Raw genomic sequence first — 18,365 nt, forward strand, 5'->3', positions numbered from 1 at the left:
CCAGATCTCTGGAATATGGTCATGGTAGGCTATACTGATCCAGTAGATGCTTTAGGAGTGAAGATCCCCCGTACTGAAATGACTGACGCTCAGAAGAAGCGTTTCAAGGATCATCACAAGGCGAAATCCATGCTGTTCAGTTCAATATCATATATTGAATATGAGAAGATCTCTGACAAAGAAACAACAAAATCCATCTATGACTCCTTGGTCATGACGCACGAAGGAAATGAAGAAGTTAAGGAGACTAAGACTCTTGCTCTCATAAAATAATATGAGCAGTTTAAAATGGAATCTGGTGAAACCATTGAGGAGATGTACTCAAGGTTTCAAACTCTGATTGTTGGGATCATAGTGTTGAACAAGAGCTACTCCACTTGTGATCATGTCAAAAAGATCATCAGAAGTTTGCCTAAGGAGTGGATGGTTTTGTCACTGCATTGAAACTTTCCAGGAATCTGAACTCCTTGAGGCTAGAAGAGCTTGTGAGTCATCTCAAAAGCCATGAGATTGAACTCAAAGAGCACAAGCCTCAAAGGAAAGACAAATCTATTGCTCTTAAGTCAAAATCTGACAAGGCGAAAGCCTACCAGGCAGAAGAGGAAGATTCCTCTAAAGAAGTATCAGATGCTTGGTGATGAAGAGCTATCTCTTTTCACAAAGAGATTGAGCAAGCTCTGGAAGAACAGACACAACAAGGGCAAAGGACTGAAGAAAAGTAAGGGAAGATTTGAATCTTCATATGATCAAAAGAAGTCCTCTGGGAAGGAAATCACCTGCTTCGAGTGCAAGGAATCTGGGCACTACAAGAGTGATTGTCCCAAGCTAAAGAAGGACAAGAGACCAAGAAAAGTCTTCAAGAAGAAAGCCCTTGTGACATTTGATGCGACTGACTCTAATGAAGCTGAGTCTGTGAGACCCAAGTTTTTAAACTTAGAATAAATTAATTAAATTCATATTCACGATTAGGTTTCGATGTATCGTGAAGGAAACCTGAACAAGTGTTTACCAAATGGAATAAATTTATGAAAGAGAAAGTTCAGGAAAAGACTAAGAATAGTATTAAAGTCGATATAAGTTATAGCGCGAGTCTTATTCGCTTACGCCTAGGGCAAGAGCGTTAGCAAACGATTAATTTACTCCTAAAGCACTATAGGAACTAATTCCAAAAATCTTCAGAGGAATGTTAGAATTTCTCTTAATCCTTTCCATGACAAGCGTTTCGATACGAAACCCTGGAATGTACGAACGTCTGATTCCAATTGTCGAAAGTTTGCCGAAACTGAATCTCTGATAGCTCAAGAACCTTAAAATAAACTGTCGATGGAGACTTTTTCTATTCAGAGCTTCAAACGAAGATTCCACTCACGACCACCCATTTCTTTTGATGTTTCTAATCTTTCTTCAGAAGAAAGTTTTCTCGTCCGACATCAACTGCAAAAAGTAACTTTTCGGGTTAAATTGGTTCACACTGACTTTGGATCGTTTGCTTTAATTTTGAGAAACCTGTTTCGAGTTCTAGAATTCTGTCGCCAGAACCTATCTTAGAATTCACAGAGGAATGCAGAGGAAAAATCAGAATCGCGAAATTTTCTTTTTCCCGCGTTTTCCATCTCCTATAAATAGCAGAAAAACTCAAAATTCTCCACCATTCACCATTGTTGGCCGCGAGCTTGAGGAAGGAGAGGGGAGGAGAGTTTTTCGCCGATTCTTGCCTGATCGTTGCACCGTACGTTGCTACGCGTAGACCTCGAGGTATAGATGCTATTCCTTACTTCTGATCGTAAATTCTGTCGCTTTTCTCTATGTCTTTCTGTTCTCAAAGTGTTAAGCTTTTTGTAAAACTGTCCAAATAACTTGATTTCAGTGTCTAAACTTATTGCCTACATGCCCAAGAGCATGAATATCCGGTTGTTTTCTGCTGAATCTCGCCGAATCGTCGCGGAACTTCAATTATGTGAAAATACTCATTTTCTAACCAAAGCTTCGTTCTTTGGATTAAAAACTCTCGACTGAGCTTAGTGTCAGTAGGATTAGTTGTTATAAATGTCGTTAGGAACACGCTCATCAAATTTATTTCTCAAAATTCCGACTTCTAGTTTTTGGGCTAAAGACACTGACCAAAATACCCCTGTGATAGTTTTCGACCCGATAATTTTTCTGAGAGTTTCCCTGGCCTGGATATCGCCTAAGAATACCTAGGAATTAAATTAGATCGAAGAAAAAGTTGGGGAAACCCTATTTTGATAGTGGCCGAAACTTATTTGCTATGGTACCGTGTCCAAAAATAATTTTTGGGTCTGTATGACCTGAGTTATAGCATAGCTCTCTCCGTTGTTGAAATTTTGGCTTTGGTTTCATGTCATTCCGAGTTCTGTAGCTCGAGTTATGCACGTTTTAGCGAATAAAGTGTTTTTGTACAAAACTTGAATCGAGTCAAAACTCATCCATTCGGGGAAAGCCCTTCCATTCGTGCAAAAATATTGTACTCTGAAGCTTCTTGAGCTTTGTCTAACGTTAGATAGTATTGTTTCGATTGTACCGACTTATTTTGATTGATTTTTGCTTTGTTTGCTCTAAGGTTCGTTTGTGGAAACCTTGGCTTGTGAGTGTGACTTACACTGTGATTCTGGAGGAACTAGAGGTAAGGGCAACTTACACTGCTAGCTAATGCTTTAGGCGTCGATAGTTTCGACTTGCTTATTTATGTTTCTTTATGGCATTGACTGGAGAAAATGTTTTGAGGCTTTGGCCGTGTGAAACTAATATGAGGCGTGTGTCTCCTTTTTCTGAGAGGCTTCGGCCGTTTACTGGTTTCCGTCTTACTGCTTCCTAGTGGATAGGATAGGGTTATGTTTTACCGCAATTACTTGATTCACATGCCATACTTGCTATGTGATTAAATGGTTAATCTTAGGCTATGTGAATACTTGTGCACATTATTTTGGAACATGTAATTATTATTGGAATATGCTTACCATATGGTGCAATTTATATCGTTTATTCGTGGACTACCAAAATGTGAGGAATAACAGTTAGTTATGCCCCATTGGTGGCGAATTCTTAAGGGTTTATCTCGACAAGACGAACTGAGGTTCAGACTCTTGTCTTCTTTTGTGGTTTCAAGACCTTCTCATGGGATTTTGGGGATATCGGGATCTTTTGAACTTATAGTTTTGGAAAGAAAATATTTTCATGAGAAATTCCATAATGCTTTAAACAACATTCAAACTCTTTTAATTAAATGTTAAGGATCTCAAAATGAACTTCTAGGATTTGGATATTAGTTTGGAAAATGAGAAGTGTCGCCGAATCGAAGTTTTGGGGAAGCTCATAAGTTTCTGAGTATGCTTATACTCTTTTGCTCGATGAGCAGTTTTATGATTCGACTATCTAAAGGGATAAGTCGGGGAACTATAGGTTTCCAAGTACATTAGTACCCTTCGCTCGATAAGCAGTTTATTTGTTTGGCTATCTAAAAGACAAGCCAAGGGACCATCAGTTTCCGAGTACATTGGTACTCTTTCGCTCGCTGAGAAGTTTTTGACCATCGAAATTTGATGAGTCAGATGACTCAAGAAGTCAGCAAGGGTGATTGCACTCTTTTTATAGTTATCTGTCTTTTGTCGCAGAATCGACATTTACCTTAGGGTACAGTAGAGCCAATAAACTCTAACACTTTTGTTGATTAAGCAAGTTTTGGTCTATGACCACAATATATGCCTTCGGGTACAGTATATGCCTTCGGGTACAGTATATGCCTTCGGGTACAGTATATGCCTTCAGGTACAGTATATACCTTCGGGTACAGCATGCCTTCGGGTAACTCGGGGATATGATCGACCGTATGGTTAGGATCAACCCGTTGATGTCAGGCATAGCGGAGGGAAAAGTCAACCCACAGGGGGACTGATCCGGATATGTCAAGGTTGTAAGTGACACTCGAGGGTTATGGTCGACACAATGCCAGTGTTAGGACCGACTCGATCGTGCCCAGCCTACTTCTTCCGGAACCTTTTGAATTGACGTTGCATTAACATATCATGCACTCTAACTATATTTGTTGAGATCTTGATGATTTGATGTTGATAAACATCATTATGTGTTTTGATGATTTGATGTTGATAAACATCGTTATGTGTTTTGATGATTGAATTGTATTAGAGATTTGATAACATGCTATGTATAAACCTTAGGGTAGACAATGCAGAACTTATATGTATACATACAACATATATATATATATATATATATATATATATATATATACCCCTTATACTTTACCTGTTGTCTTGTATTCTCTATACTATATACCGTAAGTTGACCCTTGCGCGTGCTACCTGTGTTTGGGGGGCTATGTATGCCCTTTTTGTCAGATGCCGTTGACGGATTGTTTCGTGATGCTTCGTCGTTCGGGGAAGACCCGGAGCGAAATGACTACTACTGAGCCTTCGACGTGGACCCGAACTTCATGCAGGACCGGATGAGGGTCGATGTTAGGGGTGTAGTATATCGGGTTTCGTTGTCATAGCTCTAATTTTCATTTCTTATTTTGGGGCAGGGTAGGTCCTCGACTATTAGATTTTTGTGTGATTCCCTTCCATGATGATCACAAGGAGTTTGTCGGACGTAGGAAGTCTTTTGGAGGCCGTTTTGGGCTGACTTACTTTCTTGGAGGACTGTATTTATAAAACTTATGACTCTAACTATGGGTCGCACTTATTTGCCTGCGGGTACTACTTTCAGTTACTTTCCGTCACTTGAGGACACTCGTGACGATGTATTTAGTTGCAGCAAGAGCTGTACTTATATCGTATGTTAGTCGCTGTTAATCGCGATTGGGTTGAGTCTTTATTTCGACAAGTCTTTTTATTTAAACAAAATGAAAAAAAATATCTGCTTTTCCGCTTTACTTGATTTTTGGTTACTAAAGTGACGCCACCGAAATCGGGGTGTTACAGAGTCAGAAGAAGATGAAGTTGTGGAAGCTCTGATGGCTACCACTAGCAGAGATGCTGAAGCACAGGATGATAGGAGAGCTTCAGAAGATGACTTAGACTCTGAAAATGACGATGAGGTATTCTCTAATTTTTCTTCATCTGAGCTAAGAACTGCATTATTTGAAATAATGGAGAAACATGATGTGCTGTTAAATAAACATATAGAGCTTAAAAGAAAATATGCTGTTAAAACTTGTTCATCAGAAGTTCATGAGAAGTCAGTCTCTGGACTCATTGAAGAGAACTATTCTCTTAAAAATGACAACTCTGTTCTTCGTGCTAAAAATGCCATTCTAGAAGATTAACTTGCATCATCTGATATTAAACATGAAACTCTATATGAGAAAGCGTTTCAAAGGTTCCTAGCCAAAGGTATAGACATAAGTCTTATGGGTTCAATGATCTATGGCATAAGCAGAAATGGGAACAGTGGTCTTGTAAGACCCAGAAATAGATAACTATATTAGTTATTTATTTTCGTTACATTAATTAATTAAGTGTTAATATTCTATTATTTTTATGTCTTTTTCCTGGCAAGTGTAAGGCCTGGATTTACAGAGCAAGTTAATTTCCGACTCACGCGTAGAATCAGTGTAAGCGTGACAGGAGTTTGATGTTTGAGAAAGATTAATGAAGAAGAAAGTTCAGGAATTGCTTGAGGGATGTTGCGTAGTCGTTTTAGGAATTAGTGCGAGTCGTCTGCACACCTGCCTTATGGTGAGAGTGTCCAGAATAGGCTAATTTCGCTTTTAGAGCAACGTCTTAAGTGAGATTTCGAATCCTTGGAAAATTTAAAGGTTATCTTTATTTTTCATTCGACCAGTGTTTCATTTCGGAACCCTGGACTGTACGCACGATAGTATTCACTTTTCGGAAGTCCGGCGACGCTAATTTCTTTGCTTCGAAACCCTAAATTTAAGCGCTGGATGAAGACTTTTTCTATTCGGGACTTCTAACGAAGTTTCCGTCCGCGTTGCCAGATTTTTTTTGACGTTTCCAATCTTTCTCAAGAACAAAGTTTTGTCGTCTGACATTCACAGCAAAAAGTAGTTTTTCGGGACAGATTAACTTACACCGTTTTTGGGGTTTTAGATATCGTTTTTCCCAAATGTCAGAGAATTGTTTGGAGTTCTGGAATTCTGTCGCCAGAATCTCTCTTAGAATTCATCAGTGAACGTGCTGCAAAAATCGGAATCGCGAAATTTTCATTTTCCCGCGATTTGACCTTCCTATAAATAGCTGAAAAATCAAAATATCTTCATTTTCTTCCATTTGGGGCCGCGGTTCAAGGAGAGAAAAGGGAGAGGAGATTTTCGCCGAAACTTGACCGATCTTCGCGCAGTTCGTTCCTATTTCAAGGTATCGAGGTAACTAGCTTGATTCTTACCTCTGATCATCGTTTCTACTGCTTTTCTGTAGTCGTTTCTGTGCTCAAAGTTTCGAGCTTTTTGCAAAACTGTCCGTTTTTCCTGATTTCTTTGTTGGGGTATCTTCTCTACATGCCCAAGAGCCTAGAACCTTCGTCGGTATTCGCCGATTGTGATCGAGTTGTCAAGGATCTGAAAAACTGTTTCAAAACCCTTTTTGCGCACATTTCGAAACTTTACTGTCGAAAGGACGTAATCTGACTTCGTGCCTTTAGGATTAGTTGTCACGGATGTCGTTAGGATCATTGCTGTCAAATTTGTTTTCCGAAGTGATAACTTTGAGGTTTTGAGCTTTTATTTTGGACCAAAACGCCCCTGAATAGCCGTATTTCGATCCGATCGTCCGAAAAATTTTCCGACAGTTTCCTTGCCTTAGTTTTACCCTAAAACTACCTTGTGAACTGATTAGATCGAAGAAAAAGAGCCGGAGCTCTTTTCCTCTTTTGGCCGAGAGCTATTTCAAGGGGGGGAGGGTTTTCGTTTTCGAAAACTTGTCTTTTCGTATCCGATTGTTGTATTCTGAAGCTTTAAAGCTTTAATGCTTTCGCTTTAATGCTTTAACTGCTTTGTTTTCTCCGAGATTCAGTTGAAGGGACTTTGGATATTTCAGAGCAATCGTGTGAAGGATACTTGAACCACGAGACTGGAGCAGCTCGAGGTTAGGGCAACTTACTATTAGCTATGACTTCATGATAGGCGTCGATGAATTCGACTTATGCTTTACTTTGATATTGATTATGATGATGAACTGATGTTATGATGTTTTCCATAACTGATGATGTTGAGATGTTATTGAATTGTGCGTTTTGACGCGACTTCGGAGTGGGGAATCATTGAACTGGTGACCTTTGATATTTCGGGTTGGATGAACAACCCTAGGCAAGTCCAAACTCAAGGGTTTGAGACTTAGCCATTTGTTTGTATACTTAGACTTTCCCCGGGAAATTGCTTTTGGTGGGTTTTTGGAAAACTTAGAAGGAAATAGATTTTGAAAACTAGAGACTTTGGGAGACTTAGACTTTGAGAAATAAACTCATAACTTGACTAATCCAATTCGAAACGTTTTTACTAAACGAATAAATATAGGGAACCTAAAGGGGAAAATGATTGTGAAAGACGGGGAAAAGTCGACTTTTGTTGTGGGTTTTGGAATTGGGGAAAGCCACTGAGGTGAGCTACGGTGATGATTGAAAGTCATCGAGTACTCTAGTACTCTTGTTATTCGAGTTGTGTTGTATTGACCGACACTAACTCTTGGGTTTTGTTGTTCGAGTTGTGTTGTATTGACCGACACTAACTCTTGGGTTTTGTTGTTCGAGTTGTGTTGTATTGACCGACACTAACTCTTGGGTTTTGTTGTTCGATTTATGTTGTATTGACCGACACTAACTCTTGGGGTTTTGATATTGGGTTTTGAGCTAAACACTTGTATTGTGAGGACGATTCGATGTTTGGCTAACCATATTGCATCATGCATCATATGGTGAATAACGGGAATGGTTCACCATTGCATCATTTGGTGAATAACGGGAATGGTTCACCAATGCATAATTTGGTGAATAACGGGAATGGTTCACCGATGCATTATTCGATGAGGAACGAGAATGCTTCATCATGCGGTAAATAACGGGAATGGTTCACCAAGAGTGAAGAACGGGAATGCTTCACTAGTGGCGAACGGAACTTTCATCTGTAAAATCGATAGGTTTCGCTTTCCGAAAATTTGATAAAGTTAGAATTTATGTCCGTAGGGACTTATGTGAGACCCTGACCCAAAGGATGTGTTCGGAGCTCCTTCCAGAGTTTCCGTCCGCGTTGTTTTAATCTTTTCGTCTCTATAAATCTTTTCCGTGAATGAAGTTTTCTCATCCGGAGAATACTTCCTTAATCAGTTTTGGGTCCGATTTTGGAGCAGGTCGTTTTCAAAATATTTTCTTCTCAAATGATAATAATCACTATTGTCATTTTCATATAATTCATATTTTGCTTAGACGCATAATATGACGACGTCATATTTGTTCTAATTGTCTCACAGTTATTCTTTAGCTTAATTTCTACTCATTTCTTGGTTCATAGATCATTTTAATTTGTTCAAAGTGATCATAATTTATATTTTACTATTTCATAAAGTTTCTCATAATTTTTGGGATAATAATATATCACCTCTATATTTTTCTTTTAACTTTATGAGCTATATCATTCAGCGTCTAAATCAATCTGTAACGATTAATAAATATCTCATCCTTTTTACTTGGCCTTTCTTGCTCCACGTCTTTCATGTTGGCCAATCCATTCATTTCACCACATGTTTTCTACTTTATTCATTCCAAATTTCTTTCCCCTGGCAGAATACGCACACCGTAGTCCCTCTGTTTCTCTCATTCACGTCTTCTTTCCCTCATCACTCTCTTTACTCTCATTTTCAATTGGTTTCTGCAGCAACTTATAATCCTTGTTCCTTTCATCTTGTTCTCATCACCAACCTCATCTCGTTCATTTTCTTTGTGGCAGCGCCCACACACAACTGTGCCTTCTTCCTTCATGATCCAGCCACCACCTTGGTTCTCTCTTCACCCACACGAGGCACAAGCCACCACCGCCCCTCCTCCTCACCATGGCTGTTATGTCCAGCCAAGAGGCCACCATAATCACGTTCTTCTTCTCCTTTCCACCATGAAAACCATCACCACAAACATGTTCTTGTTCTGCCCCTCCTTCTTCACGCAAGAAAGCCACCATGGCAGCCACCACGTTCCTTTTCTTTCTCTCCATGGCCACCACGAGAAGGCCAGCACCACAAGGAGACACCATCACCATTTTTCCTCTCCTTTGCTGTACACGCACACCATGTTTCTTCTTCCTCTATCAACCATGGCAGCACCCCATCATCAACATGTTCTTCTTCTTCTTTCTTCCTCACGAAGCCACCACTGATGGCCACCCACAACACCATCATGGACGCACCACATGAACCACCAACATGGGTCTCTCTTTCCAGCCGAGAGCACCACCTCCATGGCCACGAAGCAAGCAAAGAGAAACGACAAAGGAACCATGAAAGAAAACAGGGGAGAACGACGTGAAAACGCCACCGCCGCCGGCGTCGCAAACTTCGACCTTCGATTCCGGTGTACTCGGACCTCCGTTCACAGCGAGGTTAGTACCGTTGGAACCCTTGCGGCGTCCACAACAAAACCCATATTCCGAGTCGTCGACCGCCGCCGCTGCCGCCTTCAGGAGCTCTTTTTGGTCAACTCCGGCGACCGATGGAAAAACGGAGGATACTGCTACGATCCTTGCCGTGAGGAGAGCAAACCACTATTTTCAATTTCATATTTGGGTCATTTTATTTGACGACCCCGACGACCACCGTCGACCTTCGGCTGAACTTTCTGGGCAAACCGTCGACTCTTTGGGGAAACGGACAGCGTCGTTGAGTTCCTGGCCGCGAAAGGGTGAAGGAACAACCTTCCTTTGTGTCTTCGGCGACAATCCCTCCGTCAACCCCGTGAGCCGCAACTTTCTCTAACGACCCTTCGCCGACAAGTTTCCGAAACTTTATTTTCGTAAGCCTTCAACTCTTGTATATGTTTAGCCTCGAGTAAACAAGTTTTAAAGAAAAATAAATATTTTCATTGTTATTGTGAAAATTGAAGTTTAACATTTGATTAGGGAGGAGTTGCGATTTGCTTTACAAAATGATTTAAATTTCAAAAGAGATATGTATTCTATTATTTTGTTGTAACTGTTGACTGAGAAAGAGTCGTTTAAATTGCGTCTGCTTCGGGTCAATTGTCTAAAGTCGTAATTAAGACCTTGAGTTAGTGGGTTAACTTAGTTAGTGATTTCGTTAAGTGTACTTATGAAGGGTACGAATAACGGGAGCGCTTGGCGACGAAGCCAAATAATAAAAGGAAGCAAGACGACACGGGAAAACAAAGATGTGATCGGAATGAAGTCACCGTTTAGGAAGAAAATTGGCTAAGGTAAGGGTAACTCAGTTTTAGCGTGTCTTTGAGTCTTGCCTGCTTTTATCGCACTGCCTGCGTTTGAGATGAAGATGTTTATATTAATTGGCATTGGATTATGATTATTATGCTTGCAATGTTGTATGCTTGCTTATATTGACTGTTTCTGAGGCTTGTGCCAAATGTTTTCTGAAGGCTTCGGCCGAGTAAACTTATTGAGACGTGTGTCTCCGTTTTCTGAGAGGCTTCGGTCGTTTACTGGTTTCTGTCAATGAACTGAGTTGGTATGTAATTGAATTGATTTAGGTTGGTTGATAATATGAATAACATGTGGTTATCCTGATTTGATTATTGAATTTGAGATTGTTGTTTGAGTGACTACTGAGTTAGATGAGATGTTTAATTTGCTTGAAGTGGCAGTGGAGTGGATATTTTCACATGATTGTCCCGTCTTTTGAGACGCTAAAGTGGCGATGAGGTGGGTTTGTCCCACGGGATTGTCCCGTCTATCGAGACGTTATAAAGTGGCGATGAGGTGGGTTTGTCCCGCGTGATTGTCCCGTCTTTTTAGACGCTAAAGTGGCGATGAGGTGGGTTTGTCCCACGTGATTGTCCCGTCCATTGTGGCGTTAAGTGGCGGTGTGGTGGTGATTGTCCCACGTGATCGTCCCGTCTTGCGAGACGTTATCAAGTGGTAGTGCAGTGGATATTTTCACATGACTATCCCGTCCTTCGAGGCGTTACTTAGTGACAGTGGAGGGGATATTTTCACAGGACTGTCCCGTCTTGCGAGACGTTATTGTTTGATTGATATTGTTGAGGATTGTCGATATCTGATTTGATGTTATATTGTTGAGGATCATTGATATCTGATTTGTTGTTATATTGTTGAGGATTGATGATATCTGATTTGATGTTATATTGTTGAGGATTATTGATATCTGATTTGTCGTTATATTGTTGAGGATTGTTGATATCTGATTTGATGTTATATTGTTGAGGTTGTCGATATCTGAATTGATATTATATTGTTGAGGTTGTTGATATCTGATTTGATGTTATATTGTTGATTTTATTGTTATCTGATTTAAACCTAGGGTGTTAAGTTGTGGATATCTGAATAAATATATGTTGTTAAGTTGTTGATATCTGAGTTAAAACCGTATCGTTTATTTTGCTGATATGCTAATATATGATTTGATTTCATGTTGGTAGATATATGGTGTTATCTATCTTGAATTAAGTTGTTAGCTTATGTGCCATGTTACGCACTTAAACTTTGATAGCATGCTTTTCTCTTTTATACGTGGTAATTGCATGGAGTTAACCCTTTCTGTTTGTTATTTGTTGTTTGGGCGCTTAACGCTATTAGGCGATGGAGAATCTTCGAAGGAGTTTAACCTTTGTGCGAGTAGAGATGAGGACTTGAAGGACAATGAAGTACTCGACGAGTAGAGTCGGGTTTAAGGCTAGAGTCTTGGGTTAGAGAGCTTATCGCTATTGGTTTAAGCTTGTTTAAAGATTTTAGGAATTTATATTTGGGGTTCCGGGTACTCGCCTTGTTCAAGGCTTGATGTAAATCCCTTTGTAGTTGGGAGTATGCATGACATGTCTTGGAAATACATTTGAAAAGAAAAAAATATACTCGTGTTTATACATTCTTTAGGAAAAATTTTGCATATTTACTTTAATAGGTTACTAAAGTGACACCCGAAATTCGGTGCGTTACAGGTCTTGGCTACTCCCAACCTTTGCATAAACATTTTGTTCCCGCTGGCACTGTTATTCCAGAAAAGGTTACACCCAAGGTGGTAAAACCAAAAGGGAAATTTTACTACAAAAAAAATGGCATTTTGCGGCGGTTGTCTGCACGTTTCGCGGCGGTTTAAACCGCCGCAGAACGCTTCTTGCGGCGGTTTGCCAACCGTCGCAGTTACTAGCGTCACGAGGCGTTCTGCGGCGGTTAGAGGCAACCGCTGGAATAGCCGCCGCAAAAATGCATCTAGCAAATCGGCGGTTCAAACCGCCGCAATAGAGTTTTCCTTGATGCACCAGTGTTCATATTGGCGGCGGTTTGAAACCGCCGCAAGTAGTGAATTTAATTAAAAAAATATTTTTCTTAAATTTCTACACCTCCAGCTCTATTGATCACCTCCAGTAACTAAATGAATTTACATGTTACATCTCAAGCATCTTAGAACTAGTGTATATAGTAAAACATCTAAGGAAGCACCAAAATTAGTTTGAAGGAAAGCAAGTTTTGTCATATCTACCTAATAATTAAAAACATATAAGCAGAGATATAAAGAGAGTTTATAACAATCAGTGAAGAGTGCAAAGTTTCAAAGCAGCATTACCACTCATATCCAGGATTTGTAGCTTAGGCAGTGCTTCAAAACAGCCTGAAACATAATGACTTTTGTTTACTTCATATTTTTTTTACAAGAAATGAAGATGAAACATGAAGTGCACAAAACAACAGGTCAAGTGATGTGAAAGCTCATTAGCCATTATGATTTCATTTTAAAACCTAAACAGAAAGAGATCAACAATGATACCTTGAAAAGACGGCCAAGAAATCCAGCATCAATTACTTCAACAGAGTGCACATGTCTGGTGTGGAACAAATCCTATTAAAAAAGTTAAGACAAATTAGATTATCAAGCATTCCCAATTGATTTGGGAACATTTTAAACATGTTCATCTTCTTACATATGTTCTTTAAACAAAACAATCAGCAAGGAAATGCAAGGAGGCTCTACAAAGTTTAAGGAAAGCAATAGTTAGACCTTTCCTCCATATATGACCACACCTTAATCAACAATGAAAAGCTAATTTTATAAGCTATAACATACCTTACTTGCTAGAGCTAGTTTTCTCCAATTTTCTCCAATTTAAGACATTTCTTATTAAGAATGAGACTGATGCTCCAATAACAATCAGGGGATTTGGTGGCTAAAATTACCTGTAGCAAGATGGGGCAATAAAATCAACCAAGTCATTTGCTGGTACTGGTAGGAAGAAATAAAGAACCTGTTCAAGTTAAAATTAGAAATTGAATGAAGCTTCTTGTTTTGTCAATGGACATACAAAAATAAAGGGAGCCTATTTACCTCGTCAATATTACCACCCAAATGCTTCAAGTGAACCTGTCAGGAAGTTGAAACAGCAATAGAGTAAGACAAAAAAAGCTTGGCAAAACAGCAAGATGCTATAATAAACCATTATTAATAAATCAGTTGGAGGTTCTACACTTTTACTATAATATATTATCCAATTTCTATTTATTTCCTGACCAAAACATTATGTTACAAACTCGTGGAGGAAATGGAGATAAAATGATGATGATTTTTTTTTTGGAAGGTGAAAAAGCAAGTTATTTTTCTTTCAAACAGAATCTTACATACATACGTAAAGGGAGCATATATACTTTGAGAAACATAGTCATCATTGCTTGATGGATATTCAAGAATTAGAATGGGTGGTGGTTGCCAAACCAGTTGCTTCAAGGCCTACCTGTTCTAGTTTCAAATCTTTCTTAGAGCTCCTAGCAGGAGCAATCAATGACTCTCCCCCTACTGCATCTTCTCAAGCTACTACAGTTTCTGCCATTAGACCAAAGATAGTGAGGTTCAAGCCAGCAATGAATAATTGCCCCACTCCCGGGTTTATTTCTTCTCAGGTGAATGAACTTTCAGTGCACTAAGACAAACTGTTCTGCTGAAGCTTCTTGATTTACAACATTTTGTGTTTTTGCAATTTCAGGGTGACAGTTATGGAGCTGCATTTGGTGATTCCTCTGACAAGAGTCCTAAACCTGACACCAGAACCTTTCTCTGAGGCCATCATGCTAGTCCTGCTTTACAGCAAATTTTCTTCATCACTGTGAGGGCATAAGTTCACTTGTTTTTGCTGCATCTTCAATAGGCAGATGAAAGTAATTGCTCAGATCACTCAATCTCATCTTCCCCGCTCTCTCCCTCTCCCCCCAATACCATAGAATAACAAGAAGTCAGTCAAAAGTAGAAATGCTGCCAGAAAAAGAAGTGTCAAACTTATGGCTTCTTAATGTTAATTAAATTTCAAGGATAAAAGTAACTAGGTGAGTATAGAAAAACAAAAAGGACAACCTGTATTGCGAGGCCTGGTCTACAACTCTAAGAGTTTCCCATTCTTTTTCTTTTACTGCAAAGCACTTGCTCCGTTCACACAAATTCAAATTATGCCTGAATAAATCCTCTCTCCCCTTAATATCAATTGTTCAACTAGGCCATACCACCCTAGATAGTAGTTATATGTAAAAAAAGCATAAGATCTAAAAATTAAACCTAAACAGTTAAATTGGTTTGACGCTTACCTTTGGAATGATTATCAAACTCTGCTATAACCAACTGCTCCCGAGATCCTAAAGTTGCAGCAAGGTACTCCCAATAAACTGATAATGCTGATTCAACCACACCTCCACCATCTACCACCTGAATTTATTTATTGACAAATCAAGAGAAAATAGACAGAGCAAAAGCAAATAACACTGCAAATCCTGGTTGCCAATCAATTTCATACCTGAACAAAATAGAAAGAGGAGAGGGACCCAAAATCCAAATTGGAAAACCTAAAATTTTCTTTCACCCAAATCACCAACTTTTTACCTCTTCTTCACTAGGAAAACCTAAATTTGGATACACCCAACAACAGGAAACCCAAAAGGGGAAACAAAAGATCGAAGCAAGGTCGGGTACCGTTGATTACAGCAAGAAGATTCGCGGTGGTGGAGCTTGGACGGTGAATGACTTCGATCTGGGTTCAATGGTGTGGAATCAAGCCTCTCTTCATCGTTCCAGGCGATGAGGTCTCTTCATCGTTCCTCTCTCTGATCTAGGTTGAAGGCCATGAGGTCTCTTCATCATTCCTCTCTTCGATCTGGGTTGACGGCGACAAGGTCTTGTTCATCGTTCCTCTCTTCATCGTTCCAGGCGAAGCAATCGAAATGGATGACGGATTTCAGGGCGTGGGAGGGCAAGTGAAATTTGGGAGAACAAACTAGGGCTTGTGGGGAGGGAAAGTGAAATTGGGGAAAAACTGTGAGGGAACTGAATGTTTTCGTGAAATAATATACCGCAGGTTATTTTTTTATTTATTTTTAATTTAAAATTATACCAACCGCCGCAAATAGTCCAAATACTTTAAGAAAAAAAGAAAACCCTTACAACCGCCGCGATACACCTTACAACCGCCGTAGAAAAAATAATCTCACGTCGGTTGCCCAAACCGCCGTTTAAACTGCAGCATGATAGTTTTTAGCGGCGGTTCACCAAAACCGCCGCAATATGACCGTCGCAAAATGCCCTAAATCTAGTAATGCTTAAACTTGACATGTCTAAATATTATAATCAAGTTCCCTTGTATTATCCTCTTGTTGCACTCAAAGTTCCAAGAACTTCTGGGAAAACTAACAAGAAAGGACCCAAGATATGGGTACCTAAGACAAAAGTTATTCCTGTTGCGCAGATATCTTATGCAGCTCAGTTAAGACACCTGTCATGGTACCTGGACAGTGGATGCTCGCGACACATGACGGGCATAAGGTCTATATTCCAAGAACTGACACCGCTTAAGTCAGGAGGAGACGTTGGCTTTGGAGGAAACCGGAAGGGAAAGATCATCGGAAAAGGTTCCATAGGAGATGGAAAAATTCCAGTCATTAATGACGTACTTCTGGTGGATGAATTAATACATAACTTGCTCTCCATAAGCCAAATAGCTGACAAAGGTTATGATGTGATCTTCAATCAAACCGACTGTAAAGCTGTCAGTCAAACAGATGGATCTGTTCTCTTTTTCTGGGAAGAGAAGGAATAACATTTACAAAATCAATTCTTCTGAACTACTATCTCAGAAGGTCAAATGTCTCATGTCCGTTAATGATGAGCAATGGGTTTGGCACAGACGTTTAGGGCATGCCAGCCTCAGAAAGATCTCTCAACTAAGAAAGCTTAACCTCGTCAGAGGATTGCCTCGTCTGAAGTTCTCATTAGAGGCTCTGTGTGAAGCTTGTCAAAAGGGAAAATTCACCAAGAAGCCCTTTAAAGCAAAGAATGTGGTATCTACAACAAGACCTCTTGAGCTACTTCACATTGATCTCTTTGGACCAGTGAAAACTGAATCCATTGGAGGAAAGAAGTATGGGTTAGTCATTGTAGATGACTACAACAGATGGACATGGGTAAAGTTCCTAAGGCACAAGGATGAAACACACACTATGTTTACCAATTTCATTACCCAAGTTCAGAAGGAGTTCCAAACTTCAGTGATTACTGTCAGAAGTGATCATGGTGGAGAATTTGAGAACAAAGCCTTTGAAGAATTGTTCATCTCTCAAGGGATCTCTCACAACTTCTCCTGTCCTCGCACTCCTCAACAAAATGGAGTTGTTGAAAGAAAGAACAGAACTCTTCAGAAGATGGCTCGCACCATGATGCAAGAATCAAGTATGGCCAAGCACTTCTGGGCAGAAGCAATCAACACTGCATGCTATATCCAGAACAGAATCTCCATCAGACCAATTCTGGAGAAGACGCCTTATGAGCTGTGCTGTAACACCCCAATTTCCAGGTGTCACTATAGTAACCCAAAAATAAACTTTAAGCGGAAAACAGGTATTTTTTTTTTCGTTTGATTCTTTTTCTTTTTAAATAAAGTGATGGAAAGTAAAGACATAACCCAACAACTAAACTAACCGATGTACATCATATAAACAAGTACAGCCTCAGCTGCACTCCAACGTCACGCGCACTCGCAGTGACTCCAAAGTAGTGTGCCCGTAGGAAAATATATACAGATTCAGAAGTGTGAGTGAGAAAGTTATAAGTACAATCCACTAGGAGAAAGTCGGCCTCAAAATGGCCTAAGGAAAGACCCCTACAGTCCGACTGGCTCTCTGTGATCCTCCAACAAGAGAACCACAGAAAAAGCCATGCGTCGGGAACCTACCCTGTCCCAAAACAAAACGAATCAGAGCTCTACACAAAATATGACTCCTACCTAAACCTACCCTCCAATACCGCTCAAGGCTCCTCCTCCTCCTCCTCGTCAGATGAAGATGAAGTCGAAGGTGGTGAAGGTGGTCTCCGGTCACTGCCTGGTCCACAGCGAACTGCAGACAGTAGGTTGAATCTCAGCTCCACGCGTCGTAGAACTCCCTTCGTCAGACGTCCACGCTCGTCAGTACGGTCCTCCATGACCCTTACCCGGTGCGTCGCCCGATGATCCACAGGATCGATCACCCAAGCGGTGGGGGTACGTCGGTCAACCAGCTCAAACCTGATCCCCCCCGAGGGAGAGACCATCGAAACCCAAACCGCCATCGACATCTGGCAGCAGGCCGACCGCCCAAACACAAACATGAAACCAAACCAAGGCACTAGGGTCAACTCACGGAATAGAGTAATTATACAAACAACATGTGATTGAGGGATATATATATATATATATATATATGTTATTAAATATATATATATATATATAAACATATATTCCTAGCATGTTATCGGCACTAACAATGATTCAGTAATGCAAACAGCACACAATTCCAGTCAGGGTGAATGTATGCGTGAAATGCAGTTCAATATGATGCGGATAGTTGTTTGGGATGGGCACCATCGAGTCAGTCCTAACACCGGCCTAGTGTTTAACCATTTCCGCTCGGGTGTCACTTACAAACCCATGCATAGTCAGATCAGTCCCAACCACCCTAGGTCGTACCACTCTGCCCACTATGCCGAAGATACACCCAGGTGTTCTTCGATGAAGGTCGTCCCAACCTTCGTGAAGCCGTCCCAACTTCACCGAGGCCCAATCTTTCGATCGTACAAACCTCGAATGTATGCATGATGCAATATGGTTAGCCAAACATCGAATCGTCCTCGCACGTACGCGTTTAACTAAAAGAAGATCCCAATGTAAAAACCCAA

The 18,365-nt window shown here is 40.3% G+C and overlaps 2 long non-coding RNA genes across 13 annotated transcripts; one reads left to right on the plus strand and one right to left on the minus strand.

Annotated features, from left to right (window-relative positions):
- Nucleotides 1-8,760: 8,760 nt before the first annotated feature.
- LOC130737788 (uncharacterized) lies at nucleotides 8,761-12,053 on the plus strand. Its single transcript, XR_009018945.1, has 3 exons — nucleotides 8,761-9,993; nucleotides 10,296-10,413; nucleotides 11,768-12,053. It is a non-coding gene; the product is annotated as an uncharacterized LOC130737788 (long non-coding RNA).
- A 478-nt stretch (nucleotides 12,054-12,531) lies between these two features.
- On the minus strand, nucleotides 12,532-15,460 carry LOC130737789 (uncharacterized). Of its 12 annotated transcripts, none has more exons than XR_009018953.1 (6): nucleotides 14,959-15,460; nucleotides 14,753-14,870; nucleotides 13,912-14,621; nucleotides 13,509-13,544; nucleotides 12,954-13,428; nucleotides 12,532-12,797 (listed from the first exon to the last, which is right to left on the minus strand). It is a non-coding gene; the product is annotated as an uncharacterized LOC130737789 (long non-coding RNA). The 12 variants fall into 12 exon arrangements; XR_009018957.1 differs by having other exon boundaries at nucleotides 13,912-14,426; nucleotides 14,526-14,621; nucleotides 14,753-15,460; XR_009018954.1 differs by having other exon boundaries at nucleotides 12,954-13,025; nucleotides 13,108-13,153; nucleotides 13,251-13,428; nucleotides 13,912-15,460.
- Between the last annotated feature and the right edge of the window lie 2,905 nt (nucleotides 15,461-18,365).

This window comes from Lotus japonicus, chromosome 2, assembly GCF_012489685.1.
Source record: "Lotus japonicus ecotype B-129 chromosome 2, LjGifu_v1.2".
NCBI classification, from domain to species: Eukaryota; Viridiplantae; Streptophyta; class Magnoliopsida; order Fabales; family Fabaceae; genus Lotus; species Lotus japonicus.